The sequence below is a fragment of the Lissotriton vulgaris genome, chromosome 5 (genome assembly GCF_964263255.1).
Source record: "Lissotriton vulgaris chromosome 5, aLisVul1.2, whole genome shotgun sequence".
Classification (NCBI taxonomy): domain Eukaryota; kingdom Metazoa; phylum Chordata; class Amphibia; order Caudata; family Salamandridae; genus Lissotriton; species Lissotriton vulgaris.
In genome coordinates, this window is record NC_141693.1 from 966811532 (window position 1) to 966835028 (window position 23497).

Sequence of the window (23497 nt, forward strand, 5' to 3'; positions counted from 1 at the left end):
GTTTACGGAAGGACTAGAGTGAGCGGCTTGATTTGATTGAGGGAGGCAGTGTATTCCAAAGTTTGGGGGCTGAAACAAGAAATCTTCTGTCTCCCCATAAAATAGATTTACTGCGAGGAACCACAAGATCATTTAGACTGGAGTTTCTGCACCATAGCATAGAAGTGAGTGATGGTAATTTGCTGTAGGGATTGTTATGGGTGAAAATAAAGATAATAAGATGGAGACTGTGATACAAATAACAAAATGTGTGTAAAAAGTATATAAATGTTAAAAAATATATATATTAAGATTGAAGAGAGGAAATAAAGTAACCATCAGCAATCCAATTGGTGTTTCTGTTGGTGTGGCTTGTTAAATATTGTCACCAGCTCAGTTTCCCACTCATATAGTAGTAAAGCCAGCACCTGTGAAACTCAGCTTAACCAAATGATACATACCCTAACAAAAATGGTTCCAAAGTAGCAATCCCGCATTCAATGATATATCATCTGTCCCTAGAAACATAAAATATTATTATGTTTCAGGACTCTCTTCTCCACTCATCATGATGCACGCATATTCCCAATAGAAACGCTTAAACACGGTTCTTACCCGATACATCTGGTAGCAACCATGTAGTGTAATCACTAGAAGAGCCAGCTTCATTAATCCTAAACTGTATCCATGTTCCGAATCTCTGAGTAAATATCCAGTGTTCAGATACTGCCTGTCAGTATGTTGTTGATACAACCCATTAGTCTCTATCCTTACAGATACCCCACCTAGGCATAAATCTCTTCCAAGTTATTCTATGAGTACAACACACAATAAGTTATCGAAGGACACTTCATAATCTTATAACAATCAATATGGTGGTGTTGTAACTCTTTATGATCTGGCTACTTCATAAAATCAAAGAGAATAGTATGGACCTATTAACTTGCCTGTAAGTCTTATTCCCATTCCCTCATGTTGCTACTAAGGGGTCGATTCCGTTTTGGGAAAATGCGCTCCGAATAGTTGTACGGAGCATATTTCCCGTACGAATCGTACACCTTCAACTGCCCCGTACTTACGAACAAGTACAATCCTAACCCAAAGGTGATCCCCGTACGAACCGTACCAAACACCGTACAACAACAAAGTACATACGGATTGTATCCGGGTGACGCTGTATGCTACGTCTGTACGTAAAAATGCTGCAGTATCCGGACCAGGAAGTACGATTCGTTCCAGCCACACTCCTTATGACCCTTCTCCTACGGGAACTGAAAACAGCCGTAAAAGCACTTTTCGACCCAAACAGCACACCGGTACGCGACATACACGACATGAACCCAATCGCCTGTGTCATCCCAGTCCTGTACGACTACGACCTCGTACATCGAAACCGCCGATGGCGCCGACGGTGAGTACAACCTACCCCAACAACGGAAGTGCACCTGTACGGTGCGTCACACGCTAGCTCATATCACCATTGCAATAGTGATACGTGCCGCACATACGCCATAAATGTCGGGGTACGGTGCACCACACGCTAGCGCATATCACCATTGCAATAGAGATACGTGCCGCACATACGCCATTAATGTCGGGGTAGGTTGCGCCACACGCTAGCGCATATCACCATTGCAATAGTGATACGTGCCGCACACACGTCTCTAATTTTGGGGTACAGTGCGTCACATCTGAGTCGTGGGTGAAAAAGACTCCCAGCTGTGCCTAACAGTATGGTGGTGGGTGGTTATGACTCCCAGCAGTGCCTAGCAGTATGGGGGTGGGTGGCTATGACTCCCAGCAAGGCCCAGACATAGGAGGGGTGGGTGGCTATGACTCCCAGCAGTGCCTAACAGTATGTGGGTGGGTGGCTATGACTCCCAGCAGTGCCCAGACATAGGAGGGGTGGGTTGCTATGACTCCCAGCAGTGCCTAACAGTATGTGGGTGGGTGGCTATGACTCCCAGCAAGGCCCAGACATAGGAGGGGTGGGTGGCTATGACTCCCAGCAGTGCCTAACAGTATGGGGTGGGTGGCTATGACTCCCAGCAGTGCCTAACAGTATGGGAGTGGGTGGCTATGACTCCCAGCAGTGACCAGATATAGGAGGGGTAGGTGGCTATGACTCCCAGCAGTGCCTAACAGTATGGGGTGGGTGGCTATGACTCCCAGCAGTGCCTAACAGTATGGGGGTGGGTGGCTATGACTTCCAGAAGTGCCTAACAGTATGGGGGTGGATGGCTATGACTCCCAGCAGTGCCCAGACATAGGAGGGGTGGGTGGCTATGACTCCCAGCAGTGCCTAACAGTATGTGGGTGGGTGGCTATGGCTCCCAGCAGTGCCTAACAGTATGTGGGTGGGTGGTTATGACTCCCAGCAAGGCCCAGACACAGGAGGGGTGGGTGGCTATAACTCCCATCAGTGCCCAGACATAGGAGGGGTGGGTGGCTATGACTCCCAGCAGTGCCTAACAGTATGGGGGTGGGTGGTTATGAGTCCCAGCAGTGCCCAGACATATAAGGGGTGGGTGGCTATGACTCCCAGCAGTGCCTAACAGTATGTGGGTGGGTGGCTATGACTACCAGAAGTGCCTAGCAGTATGTGGGTGGGTTGCTATGACTCCCAGCAGTGCCTAACAGTATGTGGGTGGGTGGCTATGACTCCCAGCAGTGCTAAAAAGTATGTGGGTGGGTGGCTATGTCTCCCAGCAAGGCCCAGACATAGGAGGGGTGGGTGGCTATGACTCCAAGCAGTGCCTAACAGTATGGGGTTGGGTGGCTATGACTCACAGCAGTGCCCAGACATAGGAGGGGTGGGTGGCTATGACTCCCAGCAGTGCCTAACAGTATGGAGGTGGGTGGCTATGACTCCCAGCAGTCCGCAGACATAGGAGGGGTGGGTGGCTATGACTCCCAGCAGTGCCTAACCATATGGGGGTGGGTGGCTATGAATCCCAGCAGTGCCTAACAGTAGGGGGGTGGGTGGCTATGACTCCCAGCAAGGCCCAGACATAGGAGAAGTGGGTGGTCATGACTCCCAGCAGTGCTCAGTCATAGGGGTGTGCATTTCCACCATCATACAACAACTACATGCCTGTATGTGCACATCCCTAACCCATAACACTCATGATAGTTGCATATCAACACATCACTCACAGCAGTGACCTACTCCACGGAGGATGGTATCCTGTCACACACTGCGTGACACACCACGTGTGTGTTTTGTCTGATCACACATGCATATCCACCCATGGAGTTGGCAGGCACCCACACACCCCTCCATCAAGACTCAATAGTGTGTAGTCATGTAACAGACCACCAAACAAGTGAAGCACAAATAGACTAATAAAGTGTCATGTACATCCCGGCCATGATGTGAATGTCTGAGTGGTGAAACATGTACTCCCTCATGGAAGGAACAGGGTAGAAAACCCCTATATACAAAGTACCAAAATGTGATTCGTGTGCACAAATTAGCTGCATTACAAATTGAATCATAAGGTCAAGCCTGATAACATTGTCATGCATACTGTGAAAAAGTATGATGGTCTTCCTGAAGGCATTGCTACATACTACAAACCCAAGCACAGTGAGTAGCATGGATGGCACAGACCAATGTTCAGAATTCATTTGTGAGCAGGCATGGCCATTGCTGAAGGGAATGTACAAAGAAATAAGAAATCTACACAAAAGTCAACACAACAATTGTGCAACTGGCTGTAGTGAAGATCACATGTGTCACTGAGGAAGTGACACACTTTGGGACTATGTCTGTATGCAAACTGAACACACACAAACAAAGAGCAATTGCTGCAACATTGTGAAGGCACATAGATACCTTGGTCCAACTCATCAACATCATTAAATAGACATCTCCTAGGCACCCAGCACCTAAAGCAAGTACCGGAAATCCAAATGTTTGGAAAGAAAAATAAAATACTTTATTCAGCAGCAAGTCAGTAATCAGTCCCGGATATTACTAGGCCATTGGCCAGTCCAAAATCACATTTGTTGTTGGGGGAGATAGTGGAGTCTCACAACCCCAAACTTGCCTGCACACGAATGAATCAAAGGGTCGGTGACCCGTGGGGGGCATCATCGGGAACAGGGTCCGGCACCGCAGGGACAGTAGAGGGAAGGGTAGGTGTTGTAGGTGCAGGGGTGGTGGAATCCTCCTCAGTGGCGAGTGGTTCTGAAAAGCTGCTCACAAACACACTGCTGCACACAGCAGCCAGCTCTGCCAGAGTACCACCTGCACCCGGGGTCTTCATGAGAGTGGAGGTAGAGGGTTCTGCGTCTTGCGGAAAATGAATGTGGCTGTCCCCTCTCCCTGTGGGTGTGCCTACATCCCCCTGAGATTGGGTGCCTGGAGATCTGTGCTTTGACTTCCGTGTGGGTGTGCTGGGTGTCTCTGTTGGGGTGTGTTATCTGGTGCGTCTGCATGTATGGCAGACAGGTATGGGAGAGGGGGATGTGGATGGGTCTGAAGGAGTGGGGGGGGTGACGCTGCAGGAGGGGAAGTGCTGCCATCAGTGGTGACTCTATGGACGACAAACTCTGACGTTGATCAGACATGTTAGCTGACATGCCCTCCATGAATGACAACAACTGTGTCAAGATTCGTGTTTGACCATGGAGGACAGTCAGCATAGACGTCTGACCAACCTGAATCTGCCAGAGTAGGTCCACAGACTCAGCACTGAGGGCAGCAGGGGAGACAGGGGCAGGGGCTGTGGTGCCAGGGACGAAGGAGACACGGGGGGCAGCACAGACCAAAGGGACCCTAGCAACTGGGAGGGTGGAGATGGGTCTGAAGGAGAAGGGGACAGACAGAGTGGGCGCAGATGCTTTAGCTGTGTATTCCCCCTCCTCCTGGGAGTCTGAAGCCGAGCCGTCCGCATGGTATGATGTGTCTTGCTCATGGGGTCCAGCCGTCTGACTCCCCTCACCCTCTGTGCCACTGCCTCCTTCCGACTCCTCAAAGCTGGTGGCACCATGGCAGGGTCCTTCTGCCTGGTCCGTGCTTGTGTCTCCTCCAGTTTCTGTTGATGCTGCTGTTGGCAAGGAGAAAGTAAAAAAATATATCAGTCACCTGTACACATCAGACACATGAGCACAAAATCTTTTGGGCACATTTCAAATCATGGCATGCATCATGAGTAACATGCCACATAACTCAGCACATATTTAAGACTGTTACTGTGCAGTTGTAATAGACACAACACTCCTTGGATACAAGTAACAGACCAGGCCACAACGTGAATGAGAGTCACAATGATGATCCACTGTATGTCAAGAGATCAGGTTTTGATCCATCACCGTTCTGTTGCCCACTCTGCCACCCCAGTACAGACATGGTCATGTGCCAATCTTAATGACCCTGTGCCACAGGGGAACAGTACTGCCCGAACTGCCAAGTAATGCCATCCCTGGACCGGAAACAAGTTTTCTAGGATCGGTCACTGGCATCACAGCCATCTTCAGCCAGGCTTGCGTGAAACCCTGATCTGGATTCAAGAAGCATGGCTGAAGACGGCTGTAATGCCAGAAACCAGTCCCAGGAAGCTTGTTGCCAGTCCAGGGAAGGCATGGATTGGCAGTTCGGGCTGGACTGTTCCCATGAGGCACATGGTCAGACTGATTTGCACATGACCATGTCTGAACTGGGGTGGCAGAGTGGCCAACAGAACGGTGATGGATCAAACCCTGATCTGTTGACTGTGTGTGAGTGTTTGATTGGTACAGATGATCCCTCCATCACCACCCCCTTTTGTGACACTCCTCACAGGGGCATCTATCAACAGATCATACAGTTGCTAGCACATAACACACACAGGCTGTCAAGTGAATTGGCCCACATGTCCAAAATAAGGACAATGCCTAAGCTAATGTGCCTGCAATTGTGAATATCAAAATCATTGCAGCATTGTAGACACACCCTCAACCACATGGGAAATGTGAACCCAGTAGTGTGCACACCAAGACAAAACTGCGTTGCAACACCAATACATACATGTTGCACAAATCTATGCGGAAAAATCATCTCTGTGAGTAAACGACATAGCCTGTAAAGCCAACAATGACAGCATTGTCCAGCATCACTGGGTAAATGCATAGAGATGACTTCACATCAGAAATTACATACACCGCTCACCACTGACAAGGCTAAACAGGTAGGCCCATCACACCTCTCCTGCCCAACACACCCATCACTCCGTCAATGTGAGTGATACAGCTCAAGAAGTTAAAACTCAAAATCAGGGTATCAATAACTGTGCTGTAATTTAAAAAAAACCAAGGTCACCTCGTGTGCCTACCCATCCATATTAGTCACAAACAACCAGCAACATATTCTTGTGAATAGACACACAGGCACTGCCCAGTGTGATATTGCCCAAGCCAAATTTTGTATACATGGACAGTCTGCACATGTAGCTAACACATGAGAAATACAAAGTATACCAGGGACAAATGCCACTGAGGCATACCCGTGCTGAACTCCATGTTGAGACTCATGATCATTCACAAAAATCATGAAGGGCAAAAACAGTGCACAGGTTGCGGAACAGGTAAGGTACCAACACATGTCACAGACCTCCCACCAACACGATGATGTGCTAAGCAATATGCATACTAATAAATTGCACCCTAGGAGTACATGGGCAAAAACAAAATACACAAGGCAGGGGACACATGTGGAGGAGGGCAAGGGAGGTAAAATAGCATCAGCCTAATATGTGGATTTGAAAATACAATGCATACATTGCCTGTCTGACCAGACCACCCCACCTGTGGGGGTGTTACCAGGCTTCAGAACACCGCAGGTAGCATGTGACACACATGACAACAAACGAACATGTACCTACCCCCACCTTGCTGCTGTCCCTCCTGCAACTGCCTATGGAGGTCAGGAAAAACCACTTCCAGGACCCGGAGCATGTGGGGGGTGAGGTGACGGGTGCCGCCATGCCGGTGTGGAGCTTCAAGCTTCAGCTGGACCCGGGCAATACGGTGGGTCCAGCACCGGATGTCCTGCCACCTCTTCCTGATGTTACGGATCCTTTGGCGAGGGCCCCCACAGACCTGAAAGCTCTGATAGCCCTGGCGATGTCCAACCAGATCTCCCCCTTCTCATAGGCAGTTACCTGTCAGGAAGACAAAGTGAAACAACATAAGTACACCTACTCCATGTCCAAAAGATACACACTTGCACCACATTGACGATGACCACAGGGCATAGGATGCTGACAGGACTTGCAACATTGTCCATGTGAATGTTGCCTGTGAGCAAACACGAATGCACTACATGCCTTTTAGAGGCAACAGATGTCATAAGGTGTCAAACCACTCACTGAGCATGTAACACACTGAACAAGACATGCAACAGCAGGTTGGATGACAGCACGTGACATGCTGTCACATATCCCACTACACCCAAGAACCCTCAGCAGACCACACATACACACCCTGGCACACATCATCCTCTTGTCAGTGTCAACAGTGCATACAACCCTCACTTTGCACATGTCCCACTTGACAAAGATGTGACACAGGCGTCATGCTAACTGTCCAAGTCATGCACACGACACTGCATACTTGTCACATCAGATGGCTACAGCTGTGTCATATGAACAAATGAGAAAGGGACCCCCTGAAACTAGTAACAAGTTCCTAGGTAAGGGCACAATATTGATCAAAATAACAATTCCTAGTCAATCAATAAAACAGTTAATAAATGGAATTTCAACATATACACTCTATCCCATTTAAAATCTATTTGCATTGATAAAATTATACATTTGTAAAACACAACAACCAAGTGGATAAATGCGGAATCTCTACGCGCGTTTCGGCGTTACACACGCCTTCTTCGGGAGACCACTTTAGATTTCTAAAATTTCATAAAGACATCTGCAAGAGGATAAATTGCAGATGTCAGGTCACTTAAAAACACGAATCTTCTGCCGACCTATTTATAGACTGATGGTGATGGGGTCACGATAGACTGTCGGTGCTTAATGTCTAGAACGTTATGGCTGACTTTCAAAGAAATAATAGACGTTTAATACGGTCTATGAGGTAAGGAGCAAGCTACCTGAATGTGTAATCATGCAGGTTCTTTGAGTGATTTAAAACGAGCATGGATGGCCCCTTAAACACAGTGACAGTATTTGCTGTGTTGAATCTCCGCAACGCCTGATGGGGTTCTAATATTCCATTTATTAACTGTTTTATTGATTGACTTTGTATATGTTTTTCTTTTAAAATCAAAAATATTCTTTGTAATATATTCTAAAGAAATCAGATTTATATGAACCGGTTACCTTAGTTTATTCATCCTCTACAGCTGTGTCATATGCCATGCAGCTGTGTTGCAAAACATCACATACACACTTTGCCAGGTGACAACAAACATTCACACTCTTCAATGTCCATGAGTTCAAACCATGCATTTGGCCAACATCAACACAGGTCACAAAAAACAATTAACACCAGTGAGTGCATTCATCTGTCACTCTGGGGGAAACACTGTTACACCTCAGTAAATCATGGTAATAACACTTTCAAGGTGTGGCACAGCAGAATGTGCAAATCACATTGCATTAAATGTCACAGTTAGCACAATGCAGCTAAGCAGTGAACACCATTGAACTACATCAATCACTGCATGGGAGATACCAAAATTTCCACACCCGGCACTCACTCAAAACCACATTGCATGTCTGTTCCACAAATACACAATGGCTGTAGTGACACTCACACATTCATCACTCACCTGCTCCCTTGGTTCCCCATACAGCTTGCTGTAGTTTGGTAGGAGGGCATCCAGTAGGGCTTGGTTCTCCTCCTCACTGAATGCAGGTGCCCTCTCCATGGTCAGCAAAATCAGGGTCCAGGTTAAGCAGAGACAGCAGCAGTGTAGTCCACTCCAATGTTGTGCAGGCAAGTGCCCTCTCTCAGCCACATGCAGCATTAAATCTGTGCTGCTGATTGGCTGTCAGTCTCAGGAGTATAGTGTGATAGGCCAGATTACTTAGCATCCTATGTTTCATCCAATCCCATTCCACATAAGGCCCTGACACACATTTGCATGGTTTAAAAATTGAGCTTTAGCTCCACAACCAATTTTGCAACATTGTATGGTTTTGCCCAACTGAATGATTCAGGACACCTGTAGAACACACTCAAATCTCAGTTTCCATGACAACCAGCCTGCATTTTGGGCATTCTACTCGTCCCCTAGGTGTTCCCTATGTATTTTCTGGGATCCCCACACAAGTACGGTGCGTTTTCCGTCGCAATGGCCACATATACAATAGTGAAACGATGCGCACTCACACACGCAATGGTGGGGTACGGTCCGCTCGCGTATGGCACAATTACAATAGTGAAACGATGCGCACACACACACACGCAATGGTGGGGTACGGTCTGCTCGCATGTGGCACGATTACAATAGTAAAACCATGCGCACACACGCAATGGTGGGTACGGTCCGCTCGCATATGGCATGATTACAATAGTGAAAAGATGCGCACACACACACACACAGCAATGGTGGGGTACAGTGCGTTGTACAGGGTGCGTTCCACAGGCTGGAGTTGATGCAGGGGGACGGTGCATTGTACAGGGTGCCTTCCACAGGCTGCAGTTGACGCAGGGGGACAGTGCGTTGTACAGGGTCCCTTCCAGAGGCTGGAGTTGACGCATGGTGACGGTGCGTTGTACAGGGTGCCTGCCACAGGCTGGAGTTGACGCAGGGTAATGTACATTGCACACGCTCAAGTACGGCACCATCACAATTCAGAGACGATGCGCACACATGGCAGTGATGTGATGTGACATGGCTGTGTGCCTTGCAGTCAGCTGTCTGGGTGTGATGCCAACCTTCTTATGCAGGTCAGGTGAGGTGTGTCACTAATGTGATATATTGACCTGCTTACTCCGACCAGCACAGCAGCTTATTTGTGTGCATGTGATGTCCATTTCACAGACAACAGGTGTATCTGTTGTCATGGTGGAGTGCCAGCTAACTGCCATATGTGTCCTGGATGTATTGGCCACGCCAGAGTCAATACTGATTTGATGTGTTGTAGCAGTGTTGCTTATGCTATGTACATTGTTATCGTAGTTGTCTGACAGTATTTTCCCAATTACTCCAAAATATCTATATGGCAGATTTCGAGTCAACCCGTATCTACGCTAACCCAAACTGGGCAGACAATCTAAAACTATATGTTCGTTATATCAACGATCTATTCTTTATCTGGAAAGACACCCGTGAAAACCTAGAGTCAGCCTTGACTGACCAGAACACCAAAGACAACCGCATCATCCTCACATGAAACATCAATGAGCACACCATCACTTTTCTTGATGTCTTGATTAAAATCACAGAAAAAGGGTTGGAAACAGACCTTTTTCGCAAAACTACTGACCGAAATAACACAGTACATCATACCAGTTTTCATCAAAATTCTCTTTAAAGAAATTTACCATTCAGCCAAATACTACGAATAAAACGCATTGTATCTGACCCTGAAAGATGTAAGAGCCAAATGGAAGAAATGGCCATCAGGTTCCTCAACAGAGGTTACCCACAAGAGACCATAACCGAAGCCATGAAAAGAGTATCTACCATCACACGCCAAGAAGCCCTCAAAGGATCCACGAAAAAAGAGGAGAAAAGAACAGTACTAGTTTCTAGATACTCTACTTCCAGTAAAATATATAAAAGTATCATCCTCAGGCACTGGCGCATACTGTCATCTGAACCAGATTTTGGCAACCTATTTCAAAGTCCCCCGATCTTCGCTTTCACCAGGTCAGAAAACCTGAAAGAAATTTTGTCAAAAAAAACAACGGAACAAATCTCTTACACCGGCACACGGCCGTGCCTTAACTGCAACAGTTGCAACAATATCATCAAGGGAAACAGTATAAACCACCCCATGAGAGGATTTCAAATCAAATTACACGTGGATGCAACCTGTGATTCAACTAACTTGATCTACCTACTCAAATGCCCATGTGGTATGATATACGTGGGCAAAACTACCAGAAAAATAAAAGTTCGCCTAAACTAGCATAAATCAAACATTCGCACCAAAAATCAAAAATCTAGCATTGCTATGCACTTCAACGAATTCAAACACAACGTGGCCCAGTTAAAATTTTTGGTGCTAGAAATTGTGCGTAAACAAGAAGGAAAAGACAACAACAAAACACTCTTACAACGAGAGACAGCTTGGATCTATAGACTTAAGGCGATGAAGCCATACGGTCTGAATGACCGAATTGAATTTAGCAGTTTTCTGTAGTACCGTATGGTACATATGTTTCCCTGTATCTTTTGTATATTTAGCTCGAGGATAATCATTGTATTTCACTCACATTTTTCTGCATTGCCTACATTGCCTACAAACTCACCCTCAACATGGCCGCTACATTCTCTCTCACATCCCAGTCCTCTTTTAGTCTTCACGATCCAACCACATGACCGGCCCTCCACGAACCGACCTTTAACTAACCTTTCACCCACTCCGCTAATCACTCCGCGAGCTACGCACAACTCCACCGCCGCAGACCCTTGAATCGAACCTTCGCATCCAACCAAGTAAGTCGGAGCTCCGACATAGACCCGTGTTGCTTGCCAACTCTGGGTCGTACCGTATCTTACGCACTTTCCAACCCATTTTTGTCCCTACAGACACATCTCCTTCTACGACCCAGACACGTAAGTGCTTCCCCAATTCTTCGACGTTTCACAACCCGCAACCCCCTCCACGTTTTAGTTACCCGCCCTGGTCTATAAGGTACTCAAACCCTTCCCGAACCCACACATGCCCCTTCATGCATGCTGTTGCACACCGAGGCAATGTTAAACTATCATTATATTATCACATTTGAGTATTGTTTTGAACTGTAAATGCGTCTCATTGTGTTCACAGAGCTCCTTGAGAAAGGGCAACCTATGCCCGAAATGCATCGGAGCATGTTTTGAAATCACCTTTAAGGATGTTTTTATGATCGAATTTAAAACAATTTTGAAAGATTTTGGAAAACCTTTATCTATGGACTGCTACAACTAAAGAGCATGATAAATCTTTGATTAAACAAATTGATTACCACAACTAACAATGGAGTCTGTCTTCATATGACGAACCTTATGCGTGTGCCCAATCTCAAGGATGCGTTTACACCCTGTAACGCACTCAACCAGTAACTAACTACGACATACATGGACGGTTACGTCACTTGCTGGAGCACCCAAAACTTAAACTAATCTTTAAAAACTTTAAAAACTACATAAAAAATGTCAAACAAACATTGGCTGTGCGCCACGCCATCACCCACCAATTCAATATTACTCCACCTCCCGAGAGGCAGGCAGCACGCCCCTCAACCACTGCACAATGCAATACGATGAAATATCAAAAACAACTGAAGCAAGAGCTAGCACACTTGCCTTTGGAACTGAAGAAACTGAACGCATTTACGCCCTTATTAATGAAGACCTCACTCAAACCACCTCGAGCCCTACAAAAGAACAATGTGTGAAACAATTACTCTACCTCTCAAAACGGAGCATCAACCAAAAACTGCATGCCAATACACTTATTAAATATCACCGAGCCCTGCGCATACCCCGAGGACTACGGATTGCATTAAAACCATCACTATGCAAAAACTCCAAACCATTCCAGGAAAGGTGGAACGCAATATTGAATAAATGCAGCCTTGATTTAATTCTCCTCATTGTGGAAGAATTGTCTACAATCCTCGTAGATCTATCCAAAGAAATTTCTGATCTAGAAAATGAACTAAAAGAACTGATCACACCGGAGGAATTAACAACAACCCTAGATGACATCAACAGCCAACAAGACAAACACACTAAGGAAATTAACGACCGCAAGATCCGCAAGTTTCGTCGAGACACCCTCAACTACAAATTAGGATAGGTATACACTTGGGCAGATGTATACGCCCAACGTCGACGCAACAAACCTATAATCAAAACACAGACACGTCATCCTCAGGGAGCGAAAGCACTAATCGCCCACCAAGAAAATCTACTTTTGAGCCAACGACATCAGGTGCATCCCGAGACCCCAGACAAAAACACAGTCAAATCAATGATAATCCTCCAACAACAGGGCCTTTTTTAGAGACAGAACCGGACGAAACCGACGACCCCGGCGGGGAAAAAGATCAGGAAAAAGAACTCTAAGAAGCTCAACCCCAAATCACCAAGAAACCCAAGGGAAGGAGGAATCTCTGACACAACACTAACTACACACGAAACAAACCTACCACAGAAAGGAACATCATTTATTCCCACTACCTCCAGCAATCTTCTCGAATTAGAATTGAGCACTTTTAATCTCACTCGGAAATTACGCTTAAGGCATTTTTTCGAAAACGTACTTCCACCAACCACTGAAACAAAACCCGATCAATTACTTGGCTTAAAAACAACCAGTACATACATGCCACCATGTAGTCATAAAAGAATTGACACCTTCGAAACACTCGTAAAACAAGACATATCAAAAATTAACTTTTCAAAGAAAATAAAACAAAACGTCACCATGAAGGACAAAGACACCCTAAAAAAGATTGCCAGCAACAAAGCAATCAAATGCCTAAAAGCAGACAAAGGCGGCGCAATTGTTGTCCTTAATACCAGCATGTATGATCCAAAATCAAGGAACACATAACTGACCCTGAAATTTACATGCTACTGTGTGGTAATCCAACGGATCAATATAAATCTGAACTAACTAAAGTCGTGACCAAAGCACACGAAGATGGGACCATCGATGATCGCACCAAAAAATATCTTATCGTGGAACATCCGAAGAGTCCGACCATAACCATGCTCCCCAAAATCCATAAAGATCCAGTGGACCCCCCGTTTCGACCCATTGTGTCAACCAGAGGGTCCCTCCACGAACCGATTGGTAAGTTCCTTGATCGACACTTACAACCAATAGTAACGAATCTTAAGAGTTACATCAAAGACACCACTGAATTTCTCAAAAAACTTTCTGAGATAAATATAGGCACTGAAGAACACCTCATCCTATGCACAGCTGACGTCAAAAGCCTCTACACATCCATTCCCCATGGAGGTGGCATTGAAGCCATAGATTGCGAGCAGCCCGGTGGCAGTGGGCTTGCTTGCAGGAGCTGAGGGCTGCGATTGAGCATTTTGGTTTTAGTGCGCTGTCACGCTGACTAAAAGCGGCGACACGCATTAATTTTTAAATTGCGTTTCTTTTGTGTCTAACCTGCACTGAAAATTAACAGGTACCCCTAACTTCCTACCTTGTTTTCTAGGGGCTCAGCGGGGCTGGCTGGCAGCTGACAACATCTTAGGCTCCTAGCGGTAGTGGCCGCCATCTTGGATCGGGCTGGTTCGCCCAACCCCACCCACGCCACTCCCCCCACGCTGCTCCTCCATTTAGGAGTGATCCTCAGTCTCCCCAGCGATTGCGAGCAGCCCGGTGGCAGTGGGCTTGCTTGCAGGAGCTGAGGGCTGCGATTGAGCATTTTGGTTTTAGCGCGCTGTCACGCTGACTAAAAGCGGCGACACGCATTAATTTTTAAATTGCGTTTCTTTTGTGTCTAACCTGCACTGAAAATTAACAGGTACCCCTAACTTCCTACCTTGTTTTCTAGGGGCTCAGCGGGGCTGGCTGGCAGCTGACAACATCTTAGGCTCCTAGCGGTAGTGGCCGCCATCTTGGATCGGGCTGGTTCGCCCAACCCCACCCACGCCACTCCCCCCACGCTGCTCCTCCATTTAGGAGTGATCCTCAGTCTCCCCAGCGATTGCGAGCAGCCCGGTGGCAGTGGGCTTGCTTGCAGGAGCTGAGGGCTGCGATTGAGCATTTTGGTTTTAGCGCGCTGTCACGCTGACTAAAAGCGGCGACATGCATTAATTTTTAAATTGCGTTTCTTTTGTGTCTAACCTGCACTGAAAATTAACAGGTACCCCTAACTTCCTACCTTGTTTTCTAGGGGCTCAGCGGGGCTGGCCGGCAGCTGACAACATCTTAGGCTCCTAGCGGTAGTGGCCGCCATCTTGGATCGGGCTGGTTCGCCCAACCCCACCCACGCCACTCCCCCCACGCTGCTCCTCCATTTAGGAGTGATCCTCAGTCTCCCCAGCGATTGCGAGCAGCCCGGTGGCAGTGGGCTTGCTTGCAGGAGCTGAGGGCTGCGATTGAGAATTTTGGTTTTAGCGCGCTGTCACGCTGACTAAAAGCGGCGACACGCATTAATTTTTAAATTGCGTTTCTTTTGTGTCTAACCTGCACTGAAAATTAACAGGTACCCCTAACTTCCTACCTTGTTTTCTAGGGGCTCAGCGGGGCTGGCTGGCAGCTGACAACATCTTAGGCTCCTAGCGGTAGTGGCCGCCATCTTGGATCGGGCTGGTTCGCCCAACCCCACCCACGCCACTCCCCCCACGCTGCTCCTCCATTTAAACGTCCCCCATGTGTCAGCGCAGCGGACGAGCGCAGCGGGCGCGCCGTAGGCTCGCCGGAGTTACGCCAGAGTCCAGCCCGTCTGCGCCCGTCCGCGGCAGGCCGGGGCAAGGGGCACCTCCTAATGTCCTACCGCTGTCATATTCATCCCTTGACCTTCTTTCCCATTGGACCCCAGGCACCATCAGCCCTCCTGTGTCCAAATTGTTGCAAAACCTAAGCCTCCTTACGAGACCTCCGGCCATTCCACCTGCCGCCATACCAAGTTCTTCCTCCTTGTCTCGCACTGTTACCCCCACTCACTCCCCTCTTCCTGTCTCCCACACGCCGATTTTTAACACCACTGCTGCGCTTCTTAACACCAGGTCAGCAGTCAGTCATCAGCATGAGCTATTCGATTATCTCGACACCCACAATCCGGATCTCTTGTTTTTAACAGAGACCTGGTTTAAGGCTGACTCCCTACCCAACGTCTTAGCCGCACTTCCTCCCTCATATTCCATCATCCGAGCGGATCGACCGGAGGGCAGGAGAGGCGGTGGAGTAGCCTTGATAGCTCATACTGACTCCCACTTTCAAATTCTTCCCTTTCCCCCCATCTCTGAAGTTGACTGCTTAATAATTTGTGCTAGCTCTCATTCGGCCCCCCTTACCGCTGTTCTCATCTATCGCCCCCCCCACCCCACACCCAATTTTGTTTCCAGCCTCCAGGACATTCTTGCTACACTGGTCGTTAACAACTCGTCAGTGCTGGTGCTGGGCGACTTCAATTTTTGGCCCAACGATCCTGCCGAAAGCCCCCTTTCCAAAGAATTCACCTACCTTATGACCAGCCTCAATTTCACTCCCCTTGTTCATAGCCCTACCCACGTGCATGGCCACTCGCTCGACCAGGTTTGGACCTTGAATATTTCCACTACTCCCCTTATCATTTCCCCCTGCTCCTGGTCGGACCATTTTTTAATCTCTTTCTGCCTTGCTTTAGCCCCAGCGACCAAACCCCCCCTTCCCAAGAACACCTGGGTCAGAAAATGGGGTAAGGCAGATATGCCATCTTTCTGCTCATCCCTAGCCAACTCCTGCCCCGACCTCTCAGGCCTCGCCGCCCCGGACCAACTGACCACTATCGATGGCTGGCTGACCCGGGCATGCGACGACTTTGCCCCTTTGAGGCGGATCGCGGTTAAGCGAGCCCATGCTGCTAACCGCTGGTTCACCCCTGACCTCAAGGAAAAGAAACTGGCCGCACGCAGAGCAGAGCGTGCATGGAGAAGAGAATACTGCCCGCCAAAAAAACTTCTTATCTCTCCGTGCTCAAGGCATATAAACAAGGCATCCTTGATGCCAAGACCCTGTTCTATTCAAACAGGATACTGGCAGCAGAATCCCAATCCAAAGAGATCTTTGCTACAGTACACGAGCTTGCCTCATCCAACAGAGCCACGGCCTCGATCCCCCCCTCCCAACCGCTTTGCGACTCACTCAACGATTTCTTCGTTGATAAGGTCGCAAAGATTAAGGCCAACATTCCCCCCCTTCCCCCACTTTCACCAACCCCTCCCCACCTGCTATCACTTCCAAACTCACCTCCTTCCCCCCCTGACTAAGGCTACACTTCTTCCCCTGCTCCAAAAGGTAAAGTCAGGCTCCCCCCTAGACTTTGCCCCTGCTCACATCCTGAGAGAAATCTTCCTATACTGCCCTACCCCTCCCCTCACACTTTTGAACGACTCACTTAAAAACGGAGTGGTCCCCACTGCTCACAAATTTGTGGCTGTTATCCCTATCCTAAAAAAGCCCGGTGCCGACCCTTCATCCCCTTCCAATTACCGCCCCATCTCCCTTCTGCCTTACCTGGGCAAGGTTCTAGAAACCCATGTAACCAGCACCCTGAGCACCTACGTGGAAACCAACCACTGCCTCTCCCCCCGGCAGGCGGGCTTTCGCCCCCTCCACTCCACGGAGAAGGTGGTGATCTCAGTGATGGACAGCCTACGCGAGGGCATTGACACCAACCTCCCGCAGGCCCTCTTCCTCTTAGACCTGTCCGCCGCTTTTGACACGGTGGACCACTCCATCCTCCTCACCCGTGTCAGGGCGGCGGGCATAGAGGGCCTGGCCTTCGCCTGGCTCAAGTCCTTCCTGAGTGATAGGGCTCAGGCGGTCCACCTTGCTGGTTTCACCGCTGCCTCTCGTAAGGTTGTATGTGGAGTCCTCCAAGGTTCCTCACTTTCCCCTCTTTTGTTTAATTTATACATCTACCCCCTTATTTTTATGTTACAGCAGCTTGAGGTCACGGTGTTCAATTACGCCGATGACCTCCAGCTAATTTTCAACCTTTCCCATTCTTCCTCATCCTCCCTGAACGTCCAATCCGTCATGTTGTTCATCCAGGATTGGATGAACTGCAACCACCTCAAACTCAATCCGGACAAGACGGAGTTAGTCTTGACCGGAGGTGGTTGCAGTCCTTGGTCCCCTTCCCACTGGCCTTCTTCACTTGGTGTCCCCCCGCTCCCAGTCCCCAAGGTCAAAACCCTTGGTATTTCCCTGAACTCTTCACTTTCCGTTCACTCACAGGTCAATTCGGTTGTTTCCTCCTGTTTTTTTTCCCTCAGAACCATTAGGAAGATCTCTCGCTTCTTCTCTCTACCTGCCCTAAAGATCATAGTGATGGCTATGGTGCTCTCGCGCCTTGACTATGGTAACATCATTTATAATGGCGCCCCAGCCTACGCCATTCACCGTCTGCAGCTAGTGCAGAACCAGGCTGCCCGCCTGATTCACGGCCTGCCTAAATTCCATCGAGCTACTCCTTTATTGCAGGCCCTGCACTGGCTGCCGGTGAAAGAGCGAGCCTTGTTCAAGCTTGGCTGTACCACCTTTCAGGCCAAAATGGGCACCGCCCCGGAGTTCATCTGCTCCGCCATCACTCCCTACACGCCGGGAAGAGAGCTTCGATCCACCCATCAGGCCCTGTTAACCACCCCCCGTTTCAGAAAGAAAAAGGCGGGCGGAATAAAATTTGCAGTGCTCGCTCCTGCGTTCTGGAACTCCCTCCCGACGGAACTCCGTATGACACCCTCTTACATCGAGTTCCGGAAAGGCCTTAAAACTCTGCTCTTCTCTCGAGCCTATAATGCCTAGACTCCCTCCGCTCCTGTCTGTCTCCTCACAATCTAAAAGTGCCAAGAAACCGCATGGTAGAAGTGCGCTATATAAATGTTTTTAAATTCAAAATTCAAATTTAAATTCAAATTCAAATTCAAAAAGCCCTATTGCACAGCGACATCACGAACCCTCTATAAACCTTCCTCATGGAACTCATGATATTCACATTGTATCATAGTTACTTCACACATGATCAAAAGTGGTACCTCCAAATGTCTGGCATGTCAATGGGCAATTGCGCAGCACCGACCTACGCAAATATCTATATGGCAGAATTCGAGTCAACCCATATCTACGCTAACCCAAACTGGGCAGACAATCTTAAACTATATGTTCGTTATATCGACAATCTATTCTTTATCTGGAAAGACACCCGTGAAAAGCTAGAGTCAGCCTTGACTGACCTGAACACCAAAGACAACCGCATCATCCTCACATGGAACATCAACGAGCACACCATCATTTTTCTTGATGTCTTGATTAAAGTCACAGAAAAAGGGTTGGAAACAGACCTTTTTCGCAAAACTACTGACCGAAATACCACAGTACATCATACCAGTTTTGACCAAAATTCTCTTAAAAGAAATTTACCATTCAGCCAAATGCTATGAATAAAACGCATTGTATCTGACCCTGAAAGATGTAAGAGCCAAATGGAAGAAATGGCCATCAGGTTCCTCAACAGAGGTTACCCACAAGAGACCATAACCGAAGCCATGAAAAGAGTATCTACCATCACACGCCAAGAAGCCCTCAAAGGATCCACGAAAAAAGAGGAGAAAAGAACAGTACTAGTTTCTAGATACTCTACTTCCAGTAAAATATATAAAAGTATCATCCTCAGGCACTGGCGCATACTGTCATCTGAACCAGATTTTGGCAACCTATTTCAAAGTCCCCCGATCTTCGCTTACACCAGGTCAGAAAACCTGAAAGAAATTTTGTCAAAAAAAACAATGGAACAACTCTCTTACACCGGCACTCGGCCGTGCCTTAACTGCAACAGTTGCAACAATATCATCAAGGGAAACAGTATAAACCACCCCATGAGAGGATTTCAAATCAAATTACACGTGGGTGCAACCTGTGATTCAACTAACTTGATCTACCTACTCAAATGTCCATGTGGTATGATATACGTGGACAAAACTACCAGAAAAATAAAAGTACGCCTAAACGAGCATAAATCAAACATTCGCACCAAAAATCAAAAATCTAGCATTGCTATGCACTTCAATGAATTCAATCACAACGTGGCCCAGTTAAAATTTTTGGTGCTAGAAATTGTGCGTAAACAAGAAGGAAAAGACAACAACAAAACACTCTTACAACGAGAGACAGCTTGGATCTATAGACTTAAGGCGATGAAGCCATACGGTCTGAATGACCGAATTGAATTTAGCAGTTTTCTGTAGTACCGTATGGTACATATGTTTCCCTGTATCTTTTGTATATTTAGCTCGAGGATAATCATTGTATTTCACTCACATTTTTCTGCATTGCCTACATTGCCTACACACTCCCCCTCAACATGGCCGCTACATTCTCTCTCACATCCCAGTCCTCTTTTAGTCTTCACGATCCAACCACATGACCGGCCCTCCGCGAACCGACCTTTAACTAACCTTTCACCCACTCCGCTAATCACTCCGCGAGCTATGCACAACTCCGCCGCCGCAGACCCTTGAATCGAACCTTCGCATCCAACCAAGTAAGTCGGAGCGCCGACATAGACCCGTGTTGCTTGCCAAATCTGGGTCGTACCGTATCTTACGCACTTTCCAACCCATTTTTGTCCCTACAGACACATCTCCTTTTACGACCCAGACACGTAAGTGCTTCCCCAATTCTTCGACGTTTCAAACCCGCAACCCCCCTCCACGTTTTAGTTACCAGCCCTGGTCTATAAGGTACTCAAACCCTTCCCGAACCCACACATGCCCTTCATGCATGCTGTTGCACACCGAGGCAATGTTAAACTATTGTTATATTATTACATTTGAGTATTGTTTTGAATTGTAAATGCGTCTCATTGTGTTCACAGAGCTCCTTGAGAAAGGGCAACCTTTGCCCGAAATGCATCGGAGCATGTTTTGCAATCACCTTTAAGGATGTTTTTGTGTTCGAATTTAAAACAATTTTGAAAAATTTTGGAAAACCTTTACCTATGAACTGCTACAACTAAAGAGCATGATAAATCTTTGATTAAACAAATTGATTATCACAACTAACAATGGAGTCTGTCTTCATATGACGAACCTGATGCGTGTGCCCAATCTCAAGGATGCGTTTACACCCTGTAACGCACTCAATCAGTAACTAACTACGACGTACATGGACGGTTACGTCACTTGCTGGAGCACCCAAAACTTAAACTAATCTATAAAAACTTTAAAAAGTACATAAAAAATTTCAAACAAACATTAGCTGTGCGCCACGCCATCACCCACCAATTCAATATGACACCTACACATTACCCATGACCTCTACACCTTCATGTGAATCTTCTGTAAATGTCTCTTGTAGGAGTATGGCAAGCCACCACCCACTTCAGCAGATAGTAACTATCACGGGTGAGTTTTGCCCTCAATGTTTATAGTTGATGATATATTGTGACCTATGTGTGTCCTCAACCGGACTCACATCCCAGTGCATGGATGGCTTGAGTTAGTTCCACACTCTGGCATACTTTGACATATCCACATACATGTTTTGTTGACTCTAGATACAAAAGTTCAACATCAATGCGTATTGTGTTTGTCATATTTATTATAAAATCTTGTGCGGGAAATGTGAGTAGGTGCTATGTGCTGTACAAAAATGCCAGGAATCCAAAGTTCACAGCGGGAGATGTGATGCCTTACAGTTTGGGTCAACAGAGTCCAATCCACAGAGCTTGGCATCATTGGTCAGACTGCGACCAGCAAGTGCATGTGGGAGAGTGGGACAGTCCATAAGGTTAAGCTGTTGCACACATAGGCAAGATGCCAGACCAGCTGACCTGGGAGTTGCGCATGGCCCACTGCCTCTCAGTATCTTTTCCGTGGACGACCCACCTTCCTTGTGGGACCCTCATGTGCAGGCCTTGACGATGCCTGGGACGCTCCGTCAGACAATTGCTCCTCCTCCACCCTCCCTGTGCCTGGTGTTGTTCTTTGCCTAGAAGTTTCCGGCCTGGTGACACAGGGAGGGTGCTGCATGTTGTCAGCGATCCGACGGAGAGATTGGCTTATCTCCCTCTGCACCGCCAAGAGCTCATCCAGTCTTGCCTCCATCTGTCCTTGGTGTCGTCGTTGACTGGTGTGTTGCTCGGCCTGCTGCTTTTGGATTTCGTTGAGGGCCACCACTACCTGGCTGAACTCCCTGGTGTCCCGCCGGTATGCCTCCATGATGTTGTGCAGTCCAGATATACCGGGCCCTGCAGCTGGCTGGTCAGGTTCTCGCCTCCGCCTTGCGCCACTTCCACCACCCCTGCCCACACGAGCCTGGCCTGCTGTTGTGGGCACATCAGTTCGACGGGACCCCTGAGACATGGCAGTGGTGGTGTCGTCTGGCAGCTCCTGGGTACCCGGCGAACCTTGTCCCTCATTTTCAGACTGGCTCAGTTGTGGAGTGTGGGCAGGTCTCCGAGCTGTCTGCTGGGATTTGGCGGGAACGGGTGTGGTGGTTGGCACAGATGTGTCTGATCCAGCTGCTGCAAGGGTTGGGGCTCCAGAAGGGCCAGGTTGGTTGTGGACAACCATGGTGTGTTGAAAGGCGTCACTGTCGGTGGGATCAGGGTCCTGCTGAGCCTGGGACTAGGATCCATCTCTCCCCTGGCTGGGGGTAGATTCCGCACGTTGCCCTGTGGGTGTGAGAGACAGACAATGTTAATGACATTTCATGCAACATCATATTTTCTAATCCATTGTCGTGAAACTGTTCCACCTGCTTTGGATTGTTGTCATTTTTCACTTGTGGGTGTGTATGTTGTGTGGTCAGATTGGTATGTGCTCAGGGTTCATTGACATGTGACAGACTGTTTGCAATGACTCGCACAGCCATTGCTGTGGCTTGTGTCGGGGTGCTACACAGATCCAGCTATGCTCTGTGTGGCACTTTCGGCACAATACAGCGTCAATCCTTATGCCTGCTTCAAACATGCACAGGTTTTTAAGTCTGCATGTGCATGGATGTGACTGATTGGATTATTTATGATTTGACTTATCAACTTTTGGGATAGAATGGACACAATATTGAATGGACTGAATATAGACTACAGAAAATATCGAATAGAATAGCATTAATATTGAATTATAAATATAGATGGACACAATATCGAATGGACAGGATATAGACTACAAAAATATAGAATGGACAGAATATAGAAAACAAAAATATAGAATGGACAGAATATAGACAACAAAAATATAGAATGGACAGAATATAGACAACAAAAATATCGAATTTGAGGTAAGTAAGTTAATATTAAGTTTTTTATAATATCTAATTTTTTAAAGTATTTTTTATGTTAGTATATGTGTGAAAAGTGTATATTTATTTTAATTAATTAATTTTATGGTATTTTATTTTTGCGTAATATAATTCTGTAGAGGGCTGTGGGTTTGTAGCGGAATAGGGTGGGAAGTAATTTAATTATAATTAATTAAATATGTTAATTTATTTATTGGTATTTATTTTGAATTAATTGTTAATTATTATTTAATTGATAATTAAATAAAATATAATTGGTAATTTATTTTAATTAAATGATTAATTGATAATTATGTTAATTTTATTAATTTATTTTATGTTGCGGGTTGTGGGTTTGTAGGGGAATAGGGTGGGAAGTAATTTAATAGTAATTA